This window comes from Pteropus vampyrus, unplaced genomic scaffold (genome assembly GCF_000151845.1).
Source record: "Pteropus vampyrus isolate Shadow unplaced genomic scaffold, Pvam_2.0 Scaffold71, whole genome shotgun sequence".
In the NCBI taxonomy this organism is placed as follows: domain Eukaryota; kingdom Metazoa; phylum Chordata; class Mammalia; order Chiroptera; family Pteropodidae; genus Pteropus; species Pteropus vampyrus.
The window spans coordinates 957941-965489 of NW_011888852.1; the positions used below are offsets into that span (position 1 = coordinate 957941).

The 7549-nt window shown below is 33.7% G+C and overlaps 1 long non-coding RNA gene across 1 annotated transcript in view; it reads left to right on the forward strand.

Moving 5' to 3' along the window:
• Window positions 1–979, forward strand: part of LOC111740981 — a 2760-nt gene extending 1781 nt beyond the window's left edge. Inside the window, exons 2-3 of the long non-coding RNA XR_002780818.1 lie at window positions 400–405; window positions 908–979. This is a non-coding gene — a long non-coding RNA (uncharacterized LOC111740981). The remainder of the gene's footprint in view (window positions 1–399; window positions 406–907) is intronic.
• The last annotated feature ends 6570 nt before the right edge of the window (window positions 980–7549 follow it).

Here is a 7549-nt window from a genome sequence, read left to right on the forward strand (position 1 = left end):
TTACGTACTGGGCTGTAAGGTGAAACTCAATAATTTACCCAGATTTTCACAAACGGCCAAAAGATAATGATAGTCTTACAAGACGAATTATCTATTCTTTAGATTGGCAAATATTGAAAAAAAAATGTTAGTATTAAGTGTTTTAAGGGTTTTTGTCAAAGGGCAGTCTTATAAACAGCTAATGAAACGTTTTTATTGGCACAAGATTTCTGGAAGATAAATTAGAACTGTCCATCAAAAACCTTTTAAAAAGATATGCTTGTTTTGGAATAATGATTCTGTTACTAGAAATTTTTCTTAAATAATATTTAGACAATGTTGCAAAGATGAACTTTGAAATCGTCATAGTACTGTAACTGTAGTGAAAATTTGTAAACAACTGAAATTTCTAATCAAAAGGCATTGGTTAAATAAATTACTGTGTAGCTATACCCTGGAACACCAGTCAGCCATTAAAATTATGAGGCAAGTTTATGTTGACATGAAAAAGTATCCATGGTATATTATAGATAAAAAAAAAAAGAGACAAATATAGAGATGTCTTACAGAATAATAAATTTTATTTAAAAAGTAAATATACCTCTATGATGACATACTCTTTCTTAGGCGATGAAATATTTTCTTCAGAAAATTCTTCAAACTGCATCTGATAAGACTATGGACTAAGAGTATTGTGGATTCTATCTTAAATTTTCAAACTTAAGATTCGGGAATTTTTTTAGAGTTTTTAAATTCATTCATTCATTCGTTCATTCATTCATTTTCCGTGGTTGTACCAATGTGGCGGTCCCACCAGTATATCCTCTCCAACACTTGTTACCTGTCCTGTTGATGATAGCCATTCTAAGAGGTATGAGGTGGTATCTCATTGTGGTTTTGATTTGCATTTCCCTAGTAGCTAGTGAAGTTGAGCATCCTTTAATATGTTTGTTGGCCGTTTGTATGTCTTCTTGAGAGAAGTGTCTGTTCAAGTCCTCTGTTCATTTTTTAATTGGATTGTTTATTTGTTTTTTAATCTAAAAAGCTCTTTTAGGTAAAATTTTGAACCTAATTTGAGTATTTTCAATATGTAAATCAATTAAGCTATTTCTTTAAAAAGTACATTTTTATGCCTTTCTGGTTTTCAACTAGAATCCTTGGTAATGAATACTAAAGCTTTCCCTATGGTTTTCTCTTAAATTTTGAAGGATTCATGATTTACATATACCTCTTTACCCAGACCGTCTGTACTCATTAACAGTGCAGATTGACATGTTAGCATTTATAAATTGAAAAATATAAGCTAATATGGAGGGGTTTTTTTCCCTAGTTTTTACCTTGAAAATAATTAAATTCAGAGTTGACTTTACTCAGGTTTTACCTTCTATGCTTTTAACCTCTAATCTAAAAAAATTTGATAAAATAGCTAAAATATAAAAGTACATTTTAAGTACTAATGGATAGTAGCAATCTAAAAGCAGAAAGAATACACCTAAATAGACAAAATACAATCATTTCCTTTCTATTATGGCAATATTTTACTGTAAAATGCTTTTCTTTTCATTGAAAAAACCTGTAAGAAAGTATATTTGAAAGGTGAGAAGAGTTTTAAATAAAATACAGGAAAGAGCCCAAAGCATAAATGTAAAACTCAGTGAATTATCGCATTGTGAATGTCCACATATGCAACATTCAGACCAAAATGCAGAAAAGTTACCAGCACTCTGGTCAACCCACTTGCGCTCGCTCTCAATTATGATTTCTTCCCTCTCGCTTGGTGCAAACCACTGTCCTGATGTCTAACAAAAAAATAAAAATAAAAAGGTTTAGTTTTACCTATTTTGTAACTTTAAATAAATGAAATTCCATGATAGATAATAGATAGATGATGAGAGAGAGATTAGATAGATAGATAGATAGATAGATAGATAGATAGATAGATAGATTTATGCCTGGCTTTTTTGCACAATACTGTTTATGAACTTAATTTATATTGTGTATATAGCTGTAGTTTGTTTTTGTTGCTGTGTGTTACACTGAATAGTTAGAACACAATTTGTTTTACTGTTAATAGAAATTTGTCTTGTTTTTAGTTTTTTAGCTAAATGAATAATCTTTCGGTCAATGTCTTTTGATACACCGTGCAAACATTTCTGTTGCGTGTGTATATCTGAGTGCAATTGTTGGCTCCTACTGGAAAATGTCAGTTTCAGAATCCTGGGATCCTGATAACGACTGTTTTAACGATAGCGTGGTTACTGAGAAAAGGTTAAGGTTGCTTGACAGGTTATTCTTTTTTCTTTCTTTTTCTTTGTCTTTTTCTTTTTCTTTTTTTTTTACTTAATATGTAAATCAATTTCAGGATTCCAATGTCATATCCATAAATCAAGGCATATTTAGAGAAGTCTAGCATTTTCCCTGTCCCCTTCACTGTGTTCCCTCCCTCCCCCAAAGAACCACATTCCAGAAGCAGCCACCACAGATGGTCACCATCTTTCTACTCAGTCGATAAGTTCCATAATGGACGTTAAAAATGGGTTTCCATTGGCGAAAGTTGTGGCTCATTAATAATCGAAATGGATTATAGAAATGGTGTTAACTGGTGAAATTCATGGTGCTTAAGACCTACAGTTTGGTTAGGAACATCTTTAAAAGATAATTGCATAATTGCATGAACACACTAGACTGTTGAGAGTCAGGTAGACTAGGAGAGGAGCTTTGGAATCGAATTTCTAAGTGGTCTCATGTTCAGCCACTAATTTGGAAGATAATTGGTGCCTGACTGCGAAATAATGGTTAACAAAGTTTCACAATTAGAATATTGCCACATTTGCCTCGGGTGAAGCTTTTGTGAAAGATGCTGTAGACTGAATAATTTACAGAACTGTCTAGAGATGATTTGGTGCCTGTTTTGTAATGAATGTCTGAATGAGTGACAGATCCTGATCTGAGATTAGCTGTTACGTGAAGCCTGGACAACTCATTTGCCCTAACTATTGTTGGCTACCAATTTACTAAAAAGAATCTTGCCACTGCCACTGCCAAAGAATGCCCTTTTGCTGCCCTCTTGATCTGAGAAAATTCTTCTCAGTCTTCAAGCTACTCAATCGATATAGTGTGAAAGATTTGTAACGGTAACCACCATAAAGAACACTAATTAATGGTTTCTAATGAAGATAACAGAGATAATGTCCTTAAAGATTAAATAGTAAAATATGCATTTGAAATTTATATACACAGATAATCTAATCCAATCCAATCTAATTTAATTTAATCTTGATCAGTTTTAGCAAAATATATAATTAATTGATGTATCAAGGTAATCATATACCTGATAGATATATTTGCTTGAAATCACCTTATAGATAGTGGATATCTCTTTCTGAAAAATAAAATATAGAAATATTATAGTATAAGTCATTCCTCAGCAAGTTTCCTTCTCTGAAAATGAATTGTTTTTCAGATCATTATTTCCCCAGAAGTTTCAATTAAGTTCAAGCATCATTAGGCTATTTTTGCATTTGTGACATTCTGAGATATAGCTGTGGGAGAAAAAGGGGTTATGTGCTGGGTTTTGGCAGAATTATTCATAGGTTAAAAATTAATTTGCCTCCTAATCAGTTCTCCTGACAGATGATTGACAGGGGCAAACAGAAATTAGCCACAGAGGAATAGAAGAGGGTATTCTGCAAGGGAAGCTGTGAAGATGAGGAAGGCACATAGTCAGGTAGATGGCCAAGGAGACGTATCAGAAACCACTGATCCTCGATTTGGACTTTAGTTCATTATTGAGGGTATTTTCATTTCATAATCAGAGCTTAATGTAAACAGAGTCTGAAGTTAGGTGATTGTTTGAATCAGTCTCGAGAGGTGCTTCTATATTTCTACATTGTTCTTTGGTGATGGGTCTTGAATTATTGTATTATGAACTTCAAGCCTGCGAGTACTTTTTCTTACAAATTTCCCATCCCGAACTTCATTGCTCCATTTGAAAAGCTAGTGACAAGATAAAATTTCCATTTTTTTTGATGAACATTTAATTTATATAATGGCATTTCTGGTTTTAATATTATAATCCTTACTTAAAAGTGTTAGAGCCATTCTTTACTTATAACCTATAAATTTAGTCTGGGTTTTGAATTAAATTGAATTCCTACTGCAATTGCCATCTTAGTCTTTCATGGTTTAATTAACTAAGCATATTTTAATATAACACATTTTAGTCTATCATTTCTAAGAATTAACTTTCATCGTGTGTTAAGAATTCAGTAATTACTGTCAAGTTGATGCAAAATTAATTGTTTCCATTTAATATAACTACACAAAACAGGAAAAAGTTACTGACTTTTAAAGTGCTTCTTAAAAATTTTAGTTATGAGATCCATCAGTGCTGACATCTTAATTTTGCTCTATTCTTCAATTGATGCGTTTGTTTTTATGTAATTATGAGCTGTCAAAGGTCCCTTTCATAACAACAGATTTGATTTGCTTCACTGAACTTAATGAAACCCATGTGCATGAGTGAATTTCACAAAGATATTTCAATTCAGTACCTGAAATTCTTGTTGGTAACAGTGTCTAATATTTGAAACATGAAGGCTATTGAAGAAACCAAATCACAGACTTGTAAGAACCATAGGTTAAAAGATACTAAAAAAGATATTTAGTAGATTGTGATAACTCCGGCCAGTTTTACACCTCTAGCCTTTCAATCTCTTGGATAACTAATTTAGTCTTAACATTTCGGGAGATGATTCTATAACCTTTGTTTAGCCTCTCCATCACCTTAAAGGAAACATTTAGTCATTAAACGGTTTCCATAAAGCGACCACACACATTAAACGTTCTATGAGTTTTAGAACCATCTCAAGATTTGGGGGTTCTGAGGAAGAGAGAACTTCAAGAAGCATGGTCCTTCTGCCACCTCCCCAGCACCCCACATTCTCCCTTTCTTCCCTCTCCCAGAATTCCCTCTACTTAGAATTTCAAATACTTCTCCATCTCTTGGGCGGAATGGCTTCTCCTTCGTTTTTATACCTTGGCTCCAGCCAGCTCCGGGGCTTCTAGGGGGAGAAGCCGTAACTTCTATCCTAATACTTCTACAAACCCATTCATCTCTCCTCTGAGCAAAGGCCTTTATCTTAGCATGATCTATCTTATTAAGAGTTAAAAATGAAAAGTAAGGTAATATTTGTTTCTATTATAATTTCTGTATGACACTTTTATGTCAACTCACTTTTTCGCAAATATGCAGTGTTAACCTTAGCAGAAGTATGACTTTTCAGACTACTACTTATTTCTGTGCTAGAAAATACATTTCCCTCCACTCCCCTCCCCTCCCCCACACTCCCTTCCAGAAGAGTCTGCTCTTCTCTCTTCTCCCTTCCAACAATCACCTTATATTGACGACCCATACTCAGTTTATGGGGTTTACTTTGGCTTCTTATGATTAGGTTATCATTTTCCATAGTTCGTTTTTGTTGATTTTCTACCACTAAATCTATTATGCTCTAGTTATGATACCTGTAATTTCCGTCCAGTTTAGAGTTCTCCATGTCTATCAGAACTTTGACTTGCAGTCCTGTGTTTTGTTCGTATTCATCTTTTGCAAGCTGGAATGCAGTTCAGGAAAAATGGGTTGAACGCAGGCAGCAAAGGCTTGGGTTTCGGTCCAGCTCGGCCACTAAAGTGTTGAGTCCTGGACCTCTCTGGGCTTTCGTCCCAGTAAGGGAATGAGACTAGGGTAAGGATTCTTAACCTGAGTTCTAAAGCTTGGACTTCAGTATTCCCTGATATTCCTAAACAAGATTTTGTATAAGCGTGCATTTGTTTGGACAGTGTCTGTAACCTTTATAAGATTCTCAAAAAGATTTCTTGCTTAAAATAACTTCGTACCCACTGTATCGCATTTTCTTTCAGATACTTTAAAATCGTCACTTTTGAAAACTGTATTAAAGTTTGTGGAGCCTGTGGACTGTGCTAGAAATGTAGGAAGTTATATGGCTTAACACACTAAAACAAACATATGAGAGGCCCTCAAATATTTTATGAATGTATAAAAACATTATTAAATGTGCTCACTTAGAAACTGGCTGTAAACATGGTAGAAAATAAAAAGTTGTCACTCTTGTTATGTGGTCTTTGTAGATAAAAATATCTGTTGCAAGTTCACATATCTATAAATTCATGGCAGAAATTAACTTTGTTGAGAAGTGATAAGGTTTCTTGGCTGTGAGGTTTTAAGCTGTGACTTTCTACAATGTGCAACATGTAAATTCAGTGACCCTAAAGCCTCTTCACTATAGTCATGAACAAATTTCAAAAATAATACCATAATTTCATGTTGAAACTATAGTCTACAAAGTTCATTAACTTTAACAAAGAAATAAACTGAATTGTCCCAAATTTCTGATTTATGTTTTAAAATTCCCCCCTTGTGCTCTTTGTTGATTTTGAAAAATAATTGAAAATGCCTTGGATAACAGAATAACTAGGAATTTTTAGAGCGAAAAAAATAGGTGTAGTTTTACCTCTCACATCATTAGCTTCAACTTTAGTGATTAAAAAATTCCTTCATAAACTTTTATAAGCATTTTAATGTTGGTTTTACATCTTCAATTACATACAATTAAGCAAATAGTCAAGTAGTACCTACTACATATCAAAAAATATGCCAGCCAGGAGAGGAAAAACACATTCTGCATGAGAAATTTCTTAAAGCTGAGTTTCATAAATATGGATTCCCATGTCCCATTGAAGTAGTATTTTGAGTTTCTTTGGATAAATACCCAGAAGTGGGATAACTGGGTCCTTCTTTTGTATTGTTATATCCTTTGTTTTAAAGTCTGTTTTGTCTGATATAAATATTGCAACCCCAGCTTTTTTTGTCTGTTTCTGCTTTTATGAAATATCTTTTTCCATCTCTTTACTTTCAGTCTCTGTGGGTTTGATCGGAAATGAGGCTCCTGTAGGAAGTCTATGTAATAGTCTTGTTTTTTTAATCCATTCAGCCACCCTAGCCTTTGATTGGAGCACCTAGCCCATTTACATTTAAATTAATTGTTGATGGATAAAATAGATTTTTATTTTATTTTTCATAATTTTTTAACGTTTTTAAAAATTTTTCCCCTTTCTTCTTAAAGAAGTCCCTCTAACATTTCTTGGAATAATGGTTTGGTGGTGATAAACTCTTTTAGCTTTTTTCTCGTCTAGGAAGCTCTTTATCTATCGCTTGTTTCTAAATGATGGCTTTGAGGAATAGGATAATCTCATTTGTAGGTCCTTCTTTTCATCAGTTTGAATATTTCCTTTTCCTGCCAATCCCTTCTGGCCTGCTACTTTTCTGTTGTGAAGTCAGCTGACAGTCTTATGGGAACTCCCTTGTAGACAACTAATTGCTTTTCTCTTGCTGCTTTTAAGATTCTCTTTGTCGTTAACCTTTGGCATTTTAATTATAATGTGTCTTGGTGTGAGCCTCTTTGGGTTCATCTTGTTTGGGACTCTGCTTCTTGAGCTTATATGTCTATTTCCTTTGCCAGGTTAGGGAAGTTGTCCATCATTATTTCTTCAA